This window comes from Chinchilla lanigera, unplaced genomic scaffold (genome assembly GCF_000276665.1).
Source record: "Chinchilla lanigera isolate Chin_1 unplaced genomic scaffold, ChiLan1.0 scaffold00007, whole genome shotgun sequence".
In the NCBI taxonomy this organism is placed as follows: Eukaryota; Metazoa; Chordata; class Mammalia; order Rodentia; family Chinchillidae; genus Chinchilla; species Chinchilla lanigera.
In genome coordinates this window covers 562,579-583,844 of record NW_004955408.1, presented here as the reverse complement: position 1 = coordinate 583,844, position 21,266 = coordinate 562,579, and the positions used below count along the sequence as shown (strand labels likewise).

The 21,266-nt window shown below is 39.4% G+C and overlaps 1 protein-coding gene across 1 annotated transcript in view; it reads right to left on the bottom strand.

Annotated features, from left to right (window-relative positions):
- The window catches only part of Rnf130 (ring finger protein 130), a gene marked incomplete in the record, with an annotated part of 99,057 nt that overhangs the window by 76,931 nt on the left and 860 nt on the right, over positions 1–21,266 (bottom strand).

Sequence of the window (21,266 nt, the reverse complement as noted above, 5' to 3'; positions counted from 1 at the left end):
TATTATACATTTTGGTTCTTATTTACACAGTTTCTCACATCAGAGAAACAATGTGATATGTACACGTTTGTCTGATTTGTTTCACTTAAGAGTGTGGACTCAAGGTCTACCAATTTATCCATAAATGTCTCAAGTTTATCCTTCTTTATGGCTGAGTAGTACTCTATTGCATATAAAGAACCCTTTTATCCATTTATCAGCTGATGGGCATTTGGCTTGTTTCCAAGATTTAGCTATTACATATTGTGCTCCTATAAACATGGGTGCGTGTATATCCTGTGATATGATGCTTTTAATTCTTTTGGGAAGATACCAAGAAGGGGAACAGCTGGGTCCAATAGGATCTCTTGTCCTAGTCTTCTGAGGACTCTCCACACTGATTTCCACAGTGGTTGCACCAGTTTACCCTCCCACCAACAGTGAAGAAGGTTCCTTTTTCCCCACATCCTGGCCAGCATTTGTTATCAGCCAATTCTTGATAACAGCCATTCTTTCTGGGGTGACATGGAATCTCAGTGTTGTTTCAATTTGCATCTCTCAAATGACCAATGATGTTGAACATTTTCTCATATATTTATTTGCCACTTATATTTCTTCATCTGAGAAGTTTGTTTTCATCTCAGATGCTCATTTTTGGATTTGGTCTTTAAATTTGGGAGGGCTGTTTTTCAATTCTTTATATGTTCTAGATATTAGTCCTTTGTCTGAGGAACAGCTGGGTAAAATTTTTTCCCATTCTGTGGGTTGTCTTTTCACTCTGTTAGAAAGTTCCTAACAGCAAAACTGGCAGACAAAATAGAACACTATCAGGAATTTCACTTGCAAGACTGCAGAAGTTTCAACCAGCTAATCAGCTAATCACAGGTATCTCTTAACAAGTTCCTCATCTGCTTTACCATTCACACCATGTCCCCCTAATGGCTAGAGTTGACTGAGTGAATAGCCAACCAGATTTAAAGTAGACCTAGTATGAAAAGTGACAAACTTGGAAGAAAGTAACATATCATTTTAGAGTTTGCAAAACCAGGTCAAAGAAAGCTGGGTAATTACAAATCCTGAGGCAAAAGAAAATGAGACGCTGTATGAAGAAACCTGCACAAATGGAAGACACAAATTGAATTTAAGGCCTTTGAGCAGAAAAGTACAAAAGTACACATATAAAAGTGGAAAAGGCAAATGCAGGCTTATAATATAGATTCACAGGTTTATTTATTTTAACTAAAAAGGTCAGAAAGAGTTGAAGGCTGCTAATAATGATAGGAGTAAATACAAAGGCTTCTTTCACCTTTCAAAAGCTTTTTTCCTTTTTAAGTATATTCAGTGTAAGAAAAGGAAACATGACCTACTGCTCAGGGCCAAACAAACAGTGGATAGAAACATCCCATAAAACTTGGTTTTTTGGCGAGGTGTGGTGGCACACGCCTATAATCCCAGCACCTGGGAGGCTGAGGCAGGAGGATTGCCACAAATTTGAGGCCAACATGGGCTACATAGTGAGTTCAAAGCCAGCCTGGACTACATAGTGAGACCCTGTCTCAAAAAATAAAAACAAAACAGAACAAAATATGTTTTTTTTTCCTATCAAAGGGAATAACCTGAGAACTGACATGATTACAGCAAGATTAAAGGACACTGGAGGGACTGTCAATGAGGCACATTTTAGGACAGGTTTCTGTTACATACTTTAACCTCATCTCAGTGAAGCTGCAGTTTACATCTTGGGTATTCATGTTAGTTTCTTCATGTAATCTCTCATTTTTCTTCCCATTAAAATCACCAGTAATTACAGAGCTTTCTGTGCACTAAGATGTGCAAACTTTAAAATGACAAACCTGCTTTCTCCCAAACTGGTAATCACTTTTTGGGTGGGGGGCAGAGCTGGGGACTGAACCAAGAACCTTCTCATTGAACCATTCATTCATTCAATCATTCATTCATTCATTCAAGACAGGTTCTCACTAAGTTGCCCAGGCTGGGCTTATACTCATGATCCTCCTGCTTAGCTTCCATGACTGCTGGGATTAGTATACACAAAGAATTCTTTCTAGCTCACAGCATACCATCCTCCTTAGCTGTGCTGGATATAGATGACCACTTCACTTTCAAGACAATACACATTTCTTTGGCCTCTTTCCTCTCCCTCTCAGTCTTCTTGGATATCCAGTGATCCTAGAACCCTTGCCTATAAAAGACTATTCTTTTCCCCACTGAAGTGCCTTGGCACCCTTGTTGAAAACCAAGTGACCATAAACCTAAGGATTTTCATCAGTTCTATCCCACTGGATCTGTATGTATATGCCAGTACCACATTGTCTTGCAGTAAGTTTTGAAATGAAGCAATGTTCGTTCTCTAATTTCGTTCAGGATTGTTTTTGACTATTTTGGTTCCCTGTGCTTTAATATGAATTTTATTGTCAATCTGTGCAAAAAACCAACTGGTATTTTGATAGGGTTATTTGAACCTGGAGGTCAGCCTGGAAAGCACTGACATCTTAACAACAGGTAGGTCTTTGGATCTTTGAGCATGGAAAAGTTTCTCCATTTATTTAGATTTCCTATAATTTCTTACAAAATGTTTTGCAGTGGTTAGTGCTAATGCATTTTAAGTAATGTATTTAAATTTTTTATTCTTTAATGGTTCCTGGCACATAGCCAGGTTTTTGGTGCACTGATCTTACACCTAAGGACGTTCCTAAATTTACTTGAATTAAAAAAAAAAATCACCATGCTGGTTATTGGCCATAAAATATTAAGCTTCACTGGCATTTAATTATGTGTTAACACTGGGTGCATTCCTTAGTCTGTATTGTAGATGACAGACTCATGTGGCATCTGAGATGTCCTGAATGAAGAGTGGAACTCTACAATATAAAAGAATAGCAGTGAATCCCTAACTCATGTTTGTTTTCAGTATACTGCAAAATGGTGTATATTTCTATGACCACCTACTCTTAAAAGTCCTCATTAAGTCAAAAATGCTTTTAAATAAAGAACACCTCCCAAAGTAAAACCAAAAAGAAACTGGTAGAGCCATGCTATTTCTACTTCTGTATGCGCTATCTTTATCTTTAGGTACCATAAAAGGGTTTTCTTTTGGTACTGGGAATTGAACTCAGGACCTTGCGCCTGCCAGGCAGGCACTGTGCCACTGAGCTATATCCCCAGCCCAGAAGGTTTTATAGAATCAGATTTGAAAAGAAAAGCCAAAAAGCTAGTAAAAATAGACCTAAAATATAGATTTATTCCAGCTGTTATTAACCTAAATGCTGGTCCTTAAGGTACTAGCTTAGGGCTGGGATGTACCTTGGAGACAGAGTGCTTGTCCAGGAAACATGCACAAGGCCCTAGGTTCAACCATATACAAAAAACAAAAAACCAAAACAACAGCATATATATAACATTTGTAAGCATGAATGTATACTGGGACTATATGTACAACACAAAAGAGAAAGTTTGTGTCTTATTACTATACATAATAGGTTAAGAGGGGAGCAACAGTGGACACAGGGAACTGCAATACAGGTAAGAAACCAGAGATGGCTGCAATGGATACAGAAAAATGGACACATCTGAAAGATACTGGATCAACATGATCTGGTAATTAGATATGGGTGTGTGGGGCTAGAGAAGATGGAGTTTCTGGACACAGACACTGGAGAGAGAGGGTGCTATTGATGGAAACAGCAAATGTTGGAGGAGGAACAGATTTTTGGTAGAAAGATGAATTATTTTCAAAGAAGGCTAAAAAGGAGCTGACCATTCTAATACTAAGCACTGTTGTAGCTCAGAAACGTGATAACCCTTAAGTCTGGTATCCTGGCATGTTGAAACACTAAAGTGAACAAAAGGAGGGGCCTTAGAAAAGTCTTTCTCTTATCTTCTCCCATCTTCCTGTCTCCTGCCCAATTTTCTCTTAAATAATTCACAGAAACCAAAATTCCTCTTCCCTAAGGCAATCACAGAACTGGAACCCTTCTCCCACAAGCAAGTCCCAAAACCTTCCTCTCTGAAGATCCTCATTCCAAGAGGGGTGCGGCCTAGGAGGAAGGAATACAATCCAGAGAGGACAAGAAGAAACTGAACAGGCAGGCCTTGCTGGCGGACCCTTCAGTCAATTAGCATTACCGCTTGGTCATAGGTACCCTTTTGTCCAAACACATTTCTACAAACCTGTCCATCCTTCATTGAACCTAAGCATAAAAAGTTTTCTCTGGTTCTTTGGGCTTTCACTTTAAAGGCTCCCATGTCACATAAAACTTCAATTAAATAAATGTTATGCCTTTCTCTTTTTAACCTGTCTATGATTATAGGACTGTCTGTTATGATCCTAACGATGGGCAAGGAAAGGAATACCTTTCTGCGCCCACACCATATATCTAGTGCAGTAAAATGTGTACCTGAGTACTGAAAGACGTGTGTGATGTTTATGACTGCACATGCTAAGCATGCCCTCCTACCACTGTGCAACATCTCTAGTCTCTGAAAGTGTTATTTGTATCCCTCAAAAAAACATGTACCTACATGTCCATCAACAGTAAAATGGGGAAACTAGGATATATTCACAGTGGCTCACTAAAATTACTACCACATGCAACAACGTATTTATTCTATTCTTTTTTTGGTACCAGGAATCGAACTCACGACCTCATGCTTGCCAGGAAAGCACCGTGCTGCTGAGCTATATCCCTGGCCCCACAATTTACTTATTTATTTATTTATTTAACTACTATGAAGCTAGTTGTAAGAATGCAAAAGAATACATACCATGATGCCATATATAGTGATATAATTAGAAATATATATTTGATCCCCATCCCTTGTTCCTCACAGAGCTCCTAAAACCCTGTGATAAGGGTCAGAGGAGTACTATCTTTTTGTTATTCACGAGGGCACTGTGGAACCCTTAAAATTGTAGCTACGTCAGACAGGCATATAAGTATCTTGGGACACAACTGGTATCTGAAAGGACATGCTGTGGGACACAGCCCTAGTCTACGTGGTCTGTGCTATCTTCAGGTAGTTAGCATCACAACTGAATTGTAGGATATCCAGTTGGCATCTGAAGAGAATTAGAGACTTGCCTGGGGTGGGAAATCCATACATTTGGTGTCAGAAGTATTGTGAGTAAAGGGTTTTTCCTTTACATATAAAGTTTAAAAATGGGCAAAATCTCTGGTGTTCAAAGTCAAGATGGTATTTACTTCTGGAAAGGGAAGAGTGAAGGAGAAGTGACTGGAGAGGACAAGGAGACCGTAGAGCTGACACTACTCTATTTCTTGTCCTAGTTCATAGGTGTGTTTGTGTGCTCACTCTGGTAATTCATCTAGGTGGGGGCTGGGGGTTTAGCTCAGTGGCACAGTGCCTGCCCGGCACGTGCAAGGTTGTAAGTTCAATTCCCAGTACCGGAAAAAAGGGAAAAGGGGGAAAAAAAAAAAAAAAAAAAGAATGATACATCTAGGTGCAGACTTGCTGTATGTTTCAGTTAGTAAAAATGTTAATTAATTTATTAATACCTGGTCATCTTGTTCCTGTTAAAACTCTTTGTAGTACCTAACACATGCTGCAGTATGAATGAATGCAAGGACACTATGCTAAGTAGAATAAACCACTTAGAAAGGACAAATATTGTATAATTCTATTTGTCTGAGGTTCCTGGAGTGGTCAAATTCATAAAGACAGAAAGAAGTGTGACTGCTGGTAGCTAGAGAGGGAGATGGAGACTTGCTGCTTAATAAGTATGGAGTTTCAGTTTTACAGTGGCATGAATATATTCAATATTACTGAACTGTGTATCTGAACATGGTTAAAATGGAAATTTTATATGTATTTTATCATGATTAAAATTTTAACATGTAATTAGTCTATTAAAAATAAAGACTATAAAAATAAAAGGCAAAAAATTTAATTTTCTTTATTTTTGTGGTGCTGAGGACCTCGTGAATGCTAAGCAGGTGTACTACCACTGGGCCATATATCCCAAGCTCAACAATTAAAAAATTTATAAAGCAACAGAAAACCAACCTTTAACAGTCTCCTATTTCTCTTAGTATAAAGTCCAAGATCCTAATAGTCTAGATAAAAAACGGACTGACCTTTACTGTGTATGACTCTTTCCTTTGTAAACTTTCAGTTCCTCAAGCACATCAATTATTCTTATACCTTTTCAACTTCCCAAGTTTCCTTAGCCTGTAGCGGTCTTCCTTTCTGCCTTCCTCTTAATTTAATTAAAATCTGCTCAAACTTCAGTCTAGGCTTAATCATTACTTCTTTAGGGAAGCCTTGGCCAAATACACTGGATAGTGGCAGTGCTGCTGCTGATCAGTTCTCCTATTTGTGCTCTGCACCATAATGCTTGTATCAAGGACTACTGTTAGTTACTGCTGTTATTGTCTAATATCTGTCTTTCCCACTAGGCAGCACACAGGTGTGGGCTCACCTTACTATCCCATCAGACAGCATGCAGGTACACAGGTGCTTAGTGGTTATTTGATAAATGAACACTTGAACAATTGCTATACCTGAATTTAGCATGTCTGACCCAGGTGAATTAGTCTGGTGACAATATGCCAACAAGAAACTGCATCAATGACATGTTTAAGGAATCACAGAAGACTGATATTGGGAAAACTAACCTGTATAAATAGCACTCCAATATTTACAAAATAAAGGTGCTCTGTGTCAACAATGGACCAGTTAGGGTTTTGCTAACTAGTTAGTAAAAACTCAAAAATGATTATAAAAGGAATAATTTATAGACATTGTAAAGAGGAAGCTGTAATCCCAGGTGATAGCATAAATTTGCTATGTGTAGGAGGCAGAATGAGTCACCCGAAGATGTCTGTGTACTATCCCCAGGACCTGTGAACATGGGAAGGTACAAAGCAAGCGGGAATTTGGGGAACTCAGATTGCAGATAAAAGAAAATAAGGTTGATAATTGGTTGCTTTATAACTGGTTATCTTGGGCTATGTGAGTGGGCCCAATTGCAAGTGCAGGGATCTTTTCAAAAGTGGAAGAGAAAGGTAGAAGGCTGTCATAGTAGAGAGATATGAAGGTGGGGAAAGGGGTACATGCCAAGGAATGCAGGCAGTCTCTACAAGGTGGAAGACACAAAACAGAGTTGCTCTTAGAGCCTGTGGAAGCAATGCAAACTTGCCAACACCCTCTCTTCAGCCTAGTGAGATCCACCTCAAACTTCTGACCTCCAGAACTGTATTAAATCTGTACTGTTTTAAGCCACACAGTTTGTGATCATTTGTTACAGTGGAAATAGGAAACTAACACTCCAGGCTAAGCTGGAAAGTATCACTTTTCTTTCCTTGCCATGGTTCTTGGCCTAGCCAATTAGGAACAAAGTAAATTAAATATGTTTCTTTTCTCCTACCAAAGCATTTGATTACTTTTTAGAGGTTTTATAAGACAGCGAAATAATATGCTAAATGCAAAGTCAATAAAGTGAATCAGGCTCCCCAGAGTGCTGATCAATGGAATAATGCCAATTCTCCTGGAAGGTTTTTAACAGCACTCACCACAAGGGTTTGTTCACTCACTCTTCATGCTTTCAAAATAACGGAAGTGTCTGTATGGCCCACTTAGGACTTCGAGAGACAACTAAATCTCTTAAACTAATAATCGTAGGTTTTGTATATCTCTATATAAGCATGTATTTTTCTGCAGAAGTCTACAGCTTTCATCAAAATCTTAATGGATCCTCTGACCTCCAAAAGGCTAAGAATGACTAACTTTGATGAAGACAGAAAAATCATGTTCATGACACTCACTAGAGATACAAGGCTACTAAAAAGATGACAAATCAGGATTCAAAATATATTTTAACAGGCTGAATGAATAGGCTGAACCTAGCAAAGATAAAATAACATAGCTTAGATACAGACTGTATGGAAAATTATTTTAAAGGTTTAAATAAGAGTCAATGATTAGGATTATCAAAGTAACTTGTGTGACTTTAGCTAGTTGTCCAGAAAGATGGAAAGAGTTCTGGTCTCTTCTGCACCAGCAAACCCAAACCCTGCAATGCTGTGTTCAATTTTAGGTTTCCTTTTTTATTATGCTTTTATTAGTTTCCTGTGGCTGTCATAGCAAATTATCATAAATGTGCTGGTTTAAAACAACAGAAACTTATTATCTCACAGATCTGAAAGCCAGGAGTCTGGTGTTAAGGTTTTGGCTGGATCAGTTCCTTCTGTGAGACAGAAATCACAGCAGGCCTTCCTCCGAGCTTCTGGTGCTGCTGGCAATCCTTAACATTCCCTGGCCTGTGGCAGAATTGCTTCAATCTGCCTACTTCCTTTTTCCTATATCCTTCTTTTCTGTGGGTCTCTTTGTATCCTTTTTTATGAAGATGACATCCCCTAGTCTGAATTTAGGGCTCACTCTAAGCTAGTATGATGTCATCCTGGCCTTTATGACATTTGCAAGGATGTTACTTCCAAGTAAATAAGGTCGCATTCTGAGGTTCTAGGTAGACAAGAATTTTTTGGAACACTAGTCAACCCAGTTCTTAGCTCATTCAGGTGGCTATATTAAAATACCTCAAATTAGGTAATTTATAAGCAGCATGAAATAATTCTTCTCAGTCTGGAAGCTAGAGTGTTCAAAGTCAGGCACCAGCAGATTAGGTGGCTCTCAAAAGCTAGCTCTGCTTTTAAGATGGCACCTCCTATGTCAGAGGTGGCAAGCCTTTTAGAGACCAAGTGCCAAACTGCAACCAAAACTTAAGTCATTTATTGCAAAGTGCCAATGGTACAATTAAACCTGACTACTGGCCAAGCCTGGTGGCACACGCCTATAATCCCAGTCTTTGGGAGGCAGTGGCAGGAGGATCTCTGTGAGTTTGAGATCAACTTGAGATACATAGCAAGATCCTGTCTAAAACAACAACAACAACTATTTTAAAAAAACCTGAATACTAAGGTTTTGGTTTAGAAAAAACAACTCATACATTAACAGCTTTGTTTTAAAAGAAAAACAGTAACACATATGCCATAGGTTCGCCACCACTGTCCTATGTGTTCTCAAATGCTACAAAAAGGTATGTACACATATTCCCTTGGTCCTCTTTCTTAAAAGGCACTAATCCCATTCATGAGGATTCTACTCTCATTACTTAATATCCTCCTCAAGGTTCCACCTCTTAATAGTATCACACTGGGGATTATGTAACCACATAGTGATTTGGGGCAACATTCACACCATACAAACCTACAACACCCTTTCAGTGGAATATTAATAGACAAATGCACTCTGGGTTTAACATACCACATTAATAAGATAGTTAAAAGAAATAGGGATGTGAAGCTAAGAGAGGACTTGGGTTAGACAATGAAATTAACAACTGCCTACAAATATTTAAACCAATTTTTCTAACATTCAGTTTTCCAGAAATAAATGTGGTAGATTTCTGTCCCTGCATTTGTTCAAACTTAAATTATACAATCTGCTGGAATGATGAAGCCTTAGATGGTTGGCTAGACTTGTTAATCACTAGTGGCTAGGTTCTAAGGGCCTAATTCCTCTCCTATGTCTCAGTCTATTCCTTTAACTGGTAATTATATGGAACCAAAGAACTGTAAAGCTCCACTAATACAGCAAACATTGTGAGGGGAGGTACAGGTGGGTGGGATACCAGCCAGAAAGTACTCACTGTCAAGAAAATTTAGAAGCCCTAGGAACTGAAAGCACACCCAAACAGTTTTAGCACAAGAGTAACATGAATGAATGGGTGTGTGTGTGTGTGTGTGTGTGAGGTTGACCAAAGAGAGAGTGCCTAAAAACACAGTAAAGAGTCTAGAATTCCAAGGATGGTGAGAAGCCACTAAAGGGGTTTAAACAAGGAGTAACATGGCCAGGTGACCTGCAAGATTATTTTGGTTACTGCAGAGAGAAGAAATTAATGGAAATTAGAAGCAGCAAACAGACCAAGAAAAAAGAGTCAGAGATGATAGCTGCCTGGCAAACAACAGATCTGACACATTCTGAAGGTAAACTATAAAGGATAGATTAGATGTAGAATGTAAGGGAAAGACACATGGATAATTCCTGAATTCATTTAAACAACAAGAGTGTACAGAAAAAAAAAAAAGAGTGTACAGAGACATTATTTACTGAGATGAAGAATATTTAGGAGTAGTTGTAGTAGATTGGGATGTGTGTGGGGGGGGAGAAAGAGAGGTGGGGAGGAGAAAGCTTCACTCTAGGCTGATCTACTTGGAGATGACCTTCAGACATTTACAAATGTCTGAATACAAAAAAGAGGTGACAGCAGGCACAAGCAGAGAAAAAATGTCTTAGGAGCTGTCTTATGCCTTCAAACTATTTTTTGAATTACTGAACACTGTTAAGTGCCTATTTGGTTTTGTTTAGCATTTGACTTCAAACCTGTCAGCTGAGTTCTAAGATTTTCTCCAGCAACATTCTGTTATGTGTCAAGTGTGATACAGGACAGGGGAAAGGGGCAACTGTCATGAAGAATCACATTATTAGATCAAATAAGGGGAGAAATGAGAAGGCTGGAAGGGGCTCAAAGGTAACTCACTCTGTCCAATGAGAGCCAAGGGACAGGATCATACTGTGCTTAGTTCGATTATGCTGAGGGCTTATCACAAGGAACTGGGCAGAAAGGTGGCTGCCAGAGATAAAGCAAACACTACAGCCAGGCAGGCTAGTACGCAAATTATTTTAGGCCTACGGGCTAAACTTGTTAATGAAATTAAATCACTTAATCCAACAGTATTTTCTGACTTCATAGTTTAAGGAGAGGTCCTAAGATACTCGTTAGTTTCTAGAGTTCTAAATCCCACAGCATGCCACTGGCGCTGGAAAAGAGTTCAGAAGTTGGCAAACAGGCAACTTTTGCAAAGGAAAAAAAAAATAGGGAGCACATTTGCTTGTAGTGACCAAAGAGAAGTGGAAATCTTATTGACGGATCTACGAAAAACACAAATTCATCCAGTGGATTATGAAGCACATTTGCATCCTGTATCCCACCTGTCCCTGATTCCCAGAGGCAACCAACCAACATCTGTTTTTTATTTTTCTAGTGGTCAGCCTTCACAGTCCTAAATGGCTAACAGACATTATTTCTTGGTTTGTCAACTCTGGACATCAAAGGTGGGTTTGCAATGTCATCAGTCAGGAGTCTGATTTCTGCATCTTTTTCTCTGATTCATTAACCTTTTGCTATTTTCCTCTGTGGTTAAATCTTTCTAGTTTCTTTTTACCTTTTCCTTTCTTTTTTTCTTTCCTTCCTTTTTCTTCTAGTACAAGGGATCAAACTTAGAGCCTTTGTATTAAGCCACAGCCCCAGTCTTTTTTATTTATTTTGAGACAGGGTCTTGCTAAGTTGCTCAGAGCTGAGCTTGAACTTGCAACCCTCTGCCTAAGCCTCCCAGAAGGCTGGAATTACCGGTATGCACCACTGCACCTGGCTCATACTACCTGAGTCATCATTCTGTTAGATAAATATACTAGCTCCCTCAGCTGTCCCTAAATCTCTTTTCTCTCTTGAAGTTCTTACCTTTGTCATCCAAATTTGTATACCCTTAAGATGGATAAAATTGACTTTTGGTCTGCAACTATAATTAAGTCTCCCAGGCTTTAACAACAGATTAATTCTAAACAGCTAAAATCAACATAACCAATACAAGTTAGTATCCTATCATATAAATTTTACAGGAAAGTTGAGTCCTGTGCTAGGAGTCCTTTTCTTTCTCCAGGATTCAGTTACTGCTCTAGATCATGCTACCTTTTAGCTTGCTTCACATTTGGACCAAGTAGTCTCAGTTGTGGAGTTCCTCTCACCTTACTAGGGAAAAGACACACCCCTTTTACCAGATTATTGGCAGCTTCCAGTTTCTACTCATTCTAACCAATTCTTGGAATTCATTCTCTTCTTTTTAAAAATTTATTTTAAAGAAAAGAAAAATAAACAATAAAAGCAATGGTATAAAATTTCAAAACAGGATTGTAGGAGAGTAACAATGGTTAGGACACTGCATATTATTATCTTCAAAGTAGTTGCCTATATTACAAGATACAGGCATGAAAAATTGAAAGGCATATACTTTCTTTTCAATGCGCTAATATCTTGTGTGTGCATGTATATATATACACTTATTTATTTTTCCTGTTCCTTCTTTTCTCCTCTCCCCCATTCCAGTTTTTCCTTTTTTGAGCATTTTCTCCCCACTTCACAATATCTATTGTACATTTTGGGTCTTATCTACTCTTTCAGCTTCTTACACTAGGGAGACAATACAATGTTTATACATGCAGGACTGACTTATTTCACTTATGAGTATGGACTAAAGTTGCATCCATTTCCCTACCAATATTTTAAGTTTATCCTTCTTTACAGCTGAGTAGTACTCTATTGTAAAAAAAAAAAACACCACATTTTTTATCCATTCCTCAGCTGACATGCATTTGGGTGGTTTCCAAGATTTTGCTGTGACAAAGTATGTTGCTATAAACATGGATGCACACATATCACTGTGGTACAATGTTTTTAATTCTTCTGGGAAAATACCCAGAAGGGGAATACCTGGGTTAAATGGGACCTCTAATCCTAGCTTTCTGAGGAATTTCCAGACTGATTTCCAAAGTGGCTGCACCAGTCTACATTGCCACCAACAATGGAGAAGGGTTCCTCTTTCCCTCCAACCCCTCCAGCATATGTTGTTGGTTGATTTCTTGATGATAGCCATTCTTACTGGAGTGAGATGGAATCTCAGTGATGTTTTAATTTGTATCTCTCAAATGACCAGTCATGTTGATTTACCATTTGTATATCTTCACATCCTATTCTTTTTGACATTATGGAATTAGCTTAAAAAAAAAAAAAGATTTGGGGATGTAGGTAAGTGAGTGGTAGAGGGCATGCCTGGCATATGCATGGCCCTGGGCTCCATGCCCAGCAGTGCAAGCCTGTAGACACTTCTTCCTGGTCATCTTCTTCAGATAATGAGCCCTCACCCCTCCCCAAAATTTTCTCCTTTTGAGTGAAAATTAACAATGATTTGTGTGTATGCGCTAGTGGGGATCAAACCAGGTCTTCACACAAGCTCTACCACAGAGCTATGTCTCCATATCCACAGTAATTTTTTAAAATTAGAGAGATGCAATTGATGATCTAATTGATATAATAACCATTTTTATTTCTGTATATTACTTTGAGCCCTATCTGCTGTAAACAAATTTAACACACTCATGGTTCAATCACTTTGCGTTTACTTCTGTTAACACACACTAAGCTTTTATGATGATCCTCTTTTAGGCTATATAACATTTCACTGAGTGGATATTTCATAATTTATTAAACCCACTTGGGAAGCGAACAAAGCAGTGGTTAAAGCACGGGCACTGCCATCAGATGCCTCCATCAGGTCCCAGCTCTGTCAAATCCCTCAGGCCACAGTGAATTGTTTCCCTCTTTAATTCACCCCACACTAATTGCTCAGCGCCACACTACTACGTTCCATTTACCACAGTAATCACTGAATATACAAGAGCGGACACAAGAGACAGGCTCTCTGTCCCCACAAACAAAAGAAAATGGACAATGTTAATTTCTAATGTTAAGTGCTATAAAGAAAAAAAGGCAGTAAAGTGAAGATGGGAGTGTCCTGAATTCCCCTTCCACAAAGAAAGGAGAAAGTACCACCTACAGCTGTTGAGGATTAAATATAATCCATGTAAAATATCTGGCACCATTCTTGGTACATGGTATGTATGCAATGCGTATTAACAACTACATCACTACCTGGCATAACAGAGCACCAAAGCAAGAACTAGCATCCTCTAGTTATATCTCCTCTTCTTTTTTCAGTCAATATAAATCCTACACATTTTCAATGCTGAGTTCACTGCCAGAAGTTTGATCTAAGTCTTCTTTTTTTGAGACAGTGTCTCACAATGTAGTCCAAACTGACCTTGAACTTCCAATCCTCCTGCACCAGCCTCCCAAGTGCTGAGATTATAAACACTGCTACTGTGCTCAGCGGATATAGGTCTTTCTAAATACAGTCTATTTCTCTGCCCTTATTGTCATGTTTTCTTTGATGCCTTGAACATACTAAATACATTTATAAGTGCTGATTTAACAGTTTCATCTGCAATTTTTCATCTGTGTCATTGCAGGCCTGGCGATTTTGGAGTGGATGTCAGTTTCATATTTTATACTTTTTAGAGCTGGATTTTGATATATCCCTTTAAATATTGCTGGGTTTTGTTCTAAGATAAGTTAAATGCTTGGAATCAGTCAGGCTTTTGCTTTTTACATTAACAATATTAATTTTATTAGGTGTTAGTTGATTAGTACATTATCAATGATCTATTAAGCATTTTAAGTGTCTTTTAAATGTTTTGTTTACATCTGGGCTGCATCTTTTTTGTTAATGTTGTGATCCCCTTTATTTAATGAAAAAAATTTCATACATAAAAAAAGAATGGTAATAGTTATTACACTGTTTATCATTATCTTTGAAGCGGTTACTCAGAGTACGAGACATGGACCAAATAGATTCTTACAGATTATTTTTAAGATTTGCGTTTAAGCTTTCTGAGGAAGGGGAGGGGTCCAGAACAGGCTTTGATTGTGGAATAGTGTGGCCTTGCATGTCCTGCACATGAGGTCATTCTACTTTGACTAAGGAGAATATGAACTGTTCCCAGCCTCATGCTAACCCCAGAACTGTGCTGCCTACTATTTTCTGGCCATTCTCCCCAACCTCTAGTGCATGTGCAGCTTGGTGGCTGCCCTCTGCAACAGTTCAGAGCTGGCTCTCTACACACCCCTTGCCTCTTCAGACAGCAAAGCTGCCTCAGCCTTCTGGAGCTCTGATCTCTGTCTCATCAGCCCAGACTACCTGACTCCATCTAGGTTTCCTTTCCCTCTGCTGCAGCCTGGGAACTCCCCAGGCATATGCTGGACAGTGATTTGGCTCCCTTATTTCTTTCTCTTCTCTCAAGGAGCATAGTCTTGTGCTGTTTATTGACCTGTATCTAAAACTGCTGTTTCCTAACTCTGAAGTGTTCTAGTCAGTTAAGGTGGGAAGGCAAGGCAGTCCCTGTTTCTTCATTATGGCTGGAAGTTCTCATGCTGAATTCAAATTCTACTTTTTCAATAAAAAGTTTCTGGGCTACAAGTCCAAGCATTTTTTCACCTTTCTGGTTTCTGTGCCACTTATGATCTAGCACAATAATTGAAGCCCCGTAGGAACCTCTATCACCACCATCACCCCATATACACATCTTAACAAAACAAAACATGTCTTAACTGCCATCAGTTTCATTACCAGATGAAGCACCACAGGATTAAATGCTCCCAAACATCTGATCTGGTTATAGCGCCAGGCACAGTCTTAGGTGTTTGGCTAAAAGAAAGAAGACATTATTCCTTTGCTTCTATAAGCTCATTTTGGGACAATTTAGGAATGAAATCCAATTTAGGAATAGTCTAGGTTTTTCTGTTTGTTTTGTTAAGAAAACTGCCTTTCTTTTATTAGTTGGAAAAATTAACTCGTACAGAAAAAAAGTTTAGTCAGCTGGAGAGAAGAGAAAAAACAAGTACCATCCCTGAGAACTGATGATTTCTTGGAGAGGCACCTCAGTAGGTGAGGAGAAGGAGCACTGTGAATTAGAGCCAGGTTCTACAGCCCAGGTGAGAGAGGCTATGTCATCTTCAAACCAAATTCCTAGTTACTACCCCAGTTCTGGAGAAAGGCACTGGGATATATGGGACCAAAAAGAGGTGATAGCCTTCTTGTAACAGAGAAAAGTGTCAAAAAGGGAATTTTAAAAGTGAATTTTCTATCTGACTTTATTTCCAAATACATTTTCTTTTAAAAAAAAGTAAGTTCTCTGTGGCAATGGCAAATATCAGTATTAGGAAATCCAGTTATACAAAAAAATATTACATCTACTCCAGGGTAGATATATTGATTTTTGGTAACATACATTACATGGTATTAATCATGTGGCAACTATAAGGTAACCAACATGAAACCACGGAACTATAACTCTGCCACAGCTGCATGGACTTGGGGCTTCTGGCTGAGCATGTTTTCAAAAAAACTGGATGCCCACCCCAGAGCTATGCCAATGAACTCCATGAAGACTAAGGCTCTGATGTGGAACATGTCAGATTTCCCTGCAAATGACAGGTTATAGAGGCAGGACATGTTAGTTATATAAAGTAATTATTGCCTTTGGTTATTCACAAAAATTACCAAATGTCTCTCTTTCCAGAAAAAAGCAATAAGTTAAGAAATTCTTTGAATTAGTGTTTGGTGTGGATGGAGTGCAGAGAGGGCCATTAGAGCAGTGTCAGAAGGATCTCAGGAGGTCAGATGGGTTGGACATCACTAATAACCATTGCTGGCTTCCAAATGCTGGTAGCAAGACGACTTCTGATTTGTAATCTTAGGTAAATTATAGATAAATGAAAAAGACCAGTCTTCATATACTAAGCACTCGGATCATCTGTTGGCAATGCTCCTCCTTCTCGAGTAGCACCTAAGTGCACTGTTACCTGATGCTGGGGCCACAAGGCTCCCGTGTGGAGAGGCCTCTGTGCCTGCTGCAGCACACAGGTTAGCCACCACTGCCCTAGATCCAGACACAGCATAAGATTAGACTGGGCAAGGTCAGGGACAGTTCACAGGCTTTGAAGTGTGACAAGAAGCTAAGCCTCCTCTCCCCTTAACGAGCCTCAACGAAGATTTCTTTTTATCCCAAAGATTATACATTCATTTCTGTGAACTTTTTCCTTAACTTCAGCTCATCATTCTACACACTGAGATCTTAGAAATCCTGACCCTGTTGCTGAATGTATCAGTTAAATATGCCATGTTTTTATCAAAATCACTCACACCACAATTAAACATCTCCACAGTGTAAAGAACAGCAGGCAGAAAAACTAGAGGTGGCGGGTACTGTATAGACAATACTTATGACAGGCTTTGCAATAATAGAAACAGAGATACAGAGAGGTGGCAAATTAGGGACTTGCTGGGAAGGTTGAGTGATTCATAAAAAATATTCTAATATTTATATGCTAATGGAAATCATCCAAGAAAGAAGGAAAAAATGTATGTGAAAACATTTTCTGAGCTAGGCACAGTGGTGCATACTTGCACTCAGGAGGCTAAGGGTGGATGATCTTGAGTTGAGGCCAGCCTGAGCTACTTAACACGATGCTGTCTCAACAAACAAACCTCCAATGCCCCACAAAGCTGTCAAGTTCAATATAAATATAATTTTTCTCACCTGGTTATTGAATTGTGTCAACTCTTAGTTTTTAGAGTCTCTTGCTCTTTCAGAATTCTTCTGAAAGTTCAGAGTCTGTGTCTAAAATCATATGTACTTTTTCTTTAAATATTTTGAAATCTATATCTAAGTCTAGAAGTTCCTGCCTTTGCCATTGTGAATGCTAATACTATTACATGACCCCTTTCATCCTATCTTCACATCAATCCCTTTCACTGTTTATGAGAATTTCTAAAATCAATTTCAGGTTCCTAAAAGGATCCATTAAAGGGTTTATCCAATAGGATCACTTTTTTTTCTTTTTTTTTTTTTTTCCCTTCTGGTACCAGGAATTGAACTCGCGACCTTGCGCTTGTCAGGCAGGCGCTGTGCTGCTGAGCTAAATCCCCAGCCCCAGGATCACTTTTTTAAAAACATAAAAATCTGTGTTGTTTAAAAAAAAAATTTAATTGTGTGCCTATGGTTCGCAAGATACTGAAAAAGGTTTGTTTTGCAAAGTGGCTCTCTAAGGCTGTAATACCTAATTCTGAAAATATCTAAGCAAGGCAAAAGGTGGCTGATACTGAATTCTTCCCACGAGCACATCAGCACACATAATTATATCACCAACACAGGGCTTTCTCCTCTCCCAACCGCCAGCCCAGGCTCAAACAAAAAGTTAGTGTGCACACACATAAAGCACATTTAAAATGTTTGCTCCCCAGTAAACACTGGCTGGCCTGCTCTACCAAGGTATCAAACATTTTGTTCCTAGTTCTAAGCTTATTGTTTCAGTAAGTACAGTAGTAAGAAAGGAACTACCAGCTATGCATAACCATAAGACTTGCTCCTTAAAACTACGGTTTTTTTTTCAAAGCAGAATACTTGTTTACCAAGTATTTTACAAGGCAGAAGTGTAACTCTTTTCAAAATATACTTTTAAATTACCATAGCATCTGAGGAAAAAAAAAAACCAACAACAACCCTTACTTTTTTCTTTCAAGATAATAGACAAGATGGGGATGTAGTTCAAGGGTATAGAGCACTTGCGTAACAGGTGCAAGGCCCTGGGTTCAATCCTTACCACCATCACCACCACCAAAGAAAAAAGAAAAAAGCTAGAGGACAAATAATCTTATTAATTCACACATGCCTATCTCTGTAATTCATAAGTGTCTGAGAGATGCACTGAAAAACAAGAAAGGATTCTATTTTATAAATCAAGCCATAGATGTAAAATCAGCCATGATGTTGAGTTCTAGGAAAACAGGGCCAGCTCTTGTAATTTTTTGTCTTTATGTTCATTTCTACCCCTCACTCTCAAAATTAATTTTCATGAATTTCAGATCTATGGGCCATAATTGGTTTTGAGCCAGCAACTGTGTCTCCTAACTTTTGAGTGTGTGTACATACGTAATTTGAACATCACTTTGTTTAGTGTCAATACACATGAAGTTCTTAATAAATATGTCAAAAATTCAATTCAAAATTATCAGAGTGTAACAGTCATAATTTTTCCTAAAAATATAGAAAATTAAAATTCACTAAATCAAGATATTAAAGTACCCACATATTATTACCATTTTAAATCATCTTCTTAAACATGAATAATTTTGGCAGATTTCTACCACATCCTTATTTTCAAAATAGTCATAAGTTTCTTCTACACAAGCAGAAGAACTTGGATTTCACATTAACCCAAAGATTTAGAAACAAGTTATAGGTAGGTTCACTTATAAATATCTTCACTAGAATGACAGCTTCAGAAAAGACAGGGATTTTTAAAAAAAAATCAGTTTTATTCACTGTGGCTGCCACTCCCTCCTTGCCAGTGCCTTGTCTGGTGCTTAGTACACAGTGGGATTTTACTCAATATTTTCTGGGTTGAAAGATCATATGCTGAAGACCCCGTGGTAGCCAGCCAGACTCAAACCACCTGAGGATCCCTCCATCTAATGAGGAAAAACTGGAGCAATTCTGTGGTACAGACACAAAATGACACCCCAAGGAATCAAGGAAAGGAAGACAAGACAGAACTCAGAAAGCTGACTGCACCCAGTCTGCATGAATGGCTTCACAAATGTGTTAATTTCGTTGTAGTATCTAAAACCCCAACAAATTAGAGATTCTGTTAGGTTAAAGAGTATACTCTTTTAAGAGTTCAGGAACTCAGCTTGGTGCCACTATCTCAGCTCTGTGGGAGGCTGAAACAGGAGAATCTTAAATTCAGGTTCTACCTGGGGCAACTTAGCAAGATCCTGTCTAAAAATAAAGAATAAAGAGGGCTGAGTAGACACAGCTCAGCAGGAAGGCCCTGGTTTCAACCCCTACTATCCTCCTCAGGAAAAAAAAAAAAATCAAGAACCATTTAAACCTCTCACAGCAAACTCATCATCATTGCCTTTTACAGATGAAGAAATTGAAGCTAAGTGTTAAAATTACTTTGCCCATGTGACACAATACCCATACACCACAAGTCTGACTCAGACTTTTTAATCTTACAATGCTACTTGGTGAGAGGGCAACAGGACCACTCACCCATTCATACATGGATGCACATCAGTTCCCAACACCCTTCTACTGGAACTAAGACAAGCTTCCTTCAAGATAGGGCTTTGGGGCATGAGGTGACAGGCAATACCAAGAAGAAGCAAGCACTTGGAACACTTTGGAGGCAAGAACCTCAAGTTAGGGCCACAGATCTGACCTGCCTGAGGGAACCAAGCCCCAGAAACAAACCACAGATTTCAAAACTCCATTCAGGGCCAGCTCTAGCTCCAAAACAGCTTGCCTCTCTCTTCCTCTTCCTCCGCTTCCACGTGACCTTTGGGGTTCTCCCCACCAGAAAATAGACCAGCATTGTTAGGGCCACAGTTTGGCAACACGACACGTCCGAACCACAGTGACTGGCACAGAGCAGGCACGCAAATATTTACTGAAGGAGCCCAAGACAGCAGTTGTTTCTGAGTCTAGCAGGGGGGCTCTACCTGTGCTTTTAAGAAAGCGGAGAAGAGACGGGAATCCGAGTATTAGAGTAAAATGAGCTCTGAGGAGCTCAGACTACGCTGGGCACAGGCTACAGTAAAGCCTCCCATGTTTTCTCCTTCCTCAGCGAGACTGCCTCAAAGAAAGCAACTTAACGTGTTATCACACAAACACAGAACTCAGGCATGGCGTTTCAGTATTTTTCGCTACAACAGCAAACATCATTACTTTATTCAGGTTGCCTAGTTTTGGGCGTCTTAACATAAATAATTGTTTCTTAAAAACAAACGAAAAAACCAAACCCTCAGCCTTCTCAGCGTGAGAGTGGGAATGGAGAAGACAGCGGGCATTTCCAAAAGTTGACAACCTGTCAACCCCTGCCCCACCTTCATACCGCACGACTGGTATCTTTTCCTTTAAAACACGACCAGCAATCCAAGAAAATGCTAAGTGTCAGACCAAATCATTAACCAAACAGAGCCCGTGTTTACAGACAACCACGAAGATGAATCAAATGGCCTCAAAGGCAGTTCTCGACAATGTCACCTATTTCCCTCTTGGTCAGCACCCATGACCTGAAGATGTGGCCACTAGTTCCAACGTCTCAGATTCTTCATAGTGGGAAATTTTCTGGCGTCAAATTACAGTAAAACTACGAGGGCAGAACAACAGCCAAAAGCAACAGGGAAGATCCCCGTTTTCCTCGTCCATCCCCCCCCCCATCACCGCTCCACAGAAAAGCACATTTCCACGGCACTGAACGGGCCTCCGTCCTGCGAGGTCCAGGCAGCGTGCAATCGTGACTCCAGGCGCAAACCTGCCGGCTCCCAAACACAGGCTGGGCTCGCATCCCCCAGGAATTAGTGTGCGCTCCGGCACCAGCTCCTTTGTCTGAGCTGTCCCTGCAAACTCGCAGTTTACTGCCCTCCAGTAAACAAGCTACCTCAACGGAAAACAGAGAACACTCCAAGTCTTTTTTAAAAAACAACGCGAAAAACCCGACGATGCCTCTGGAG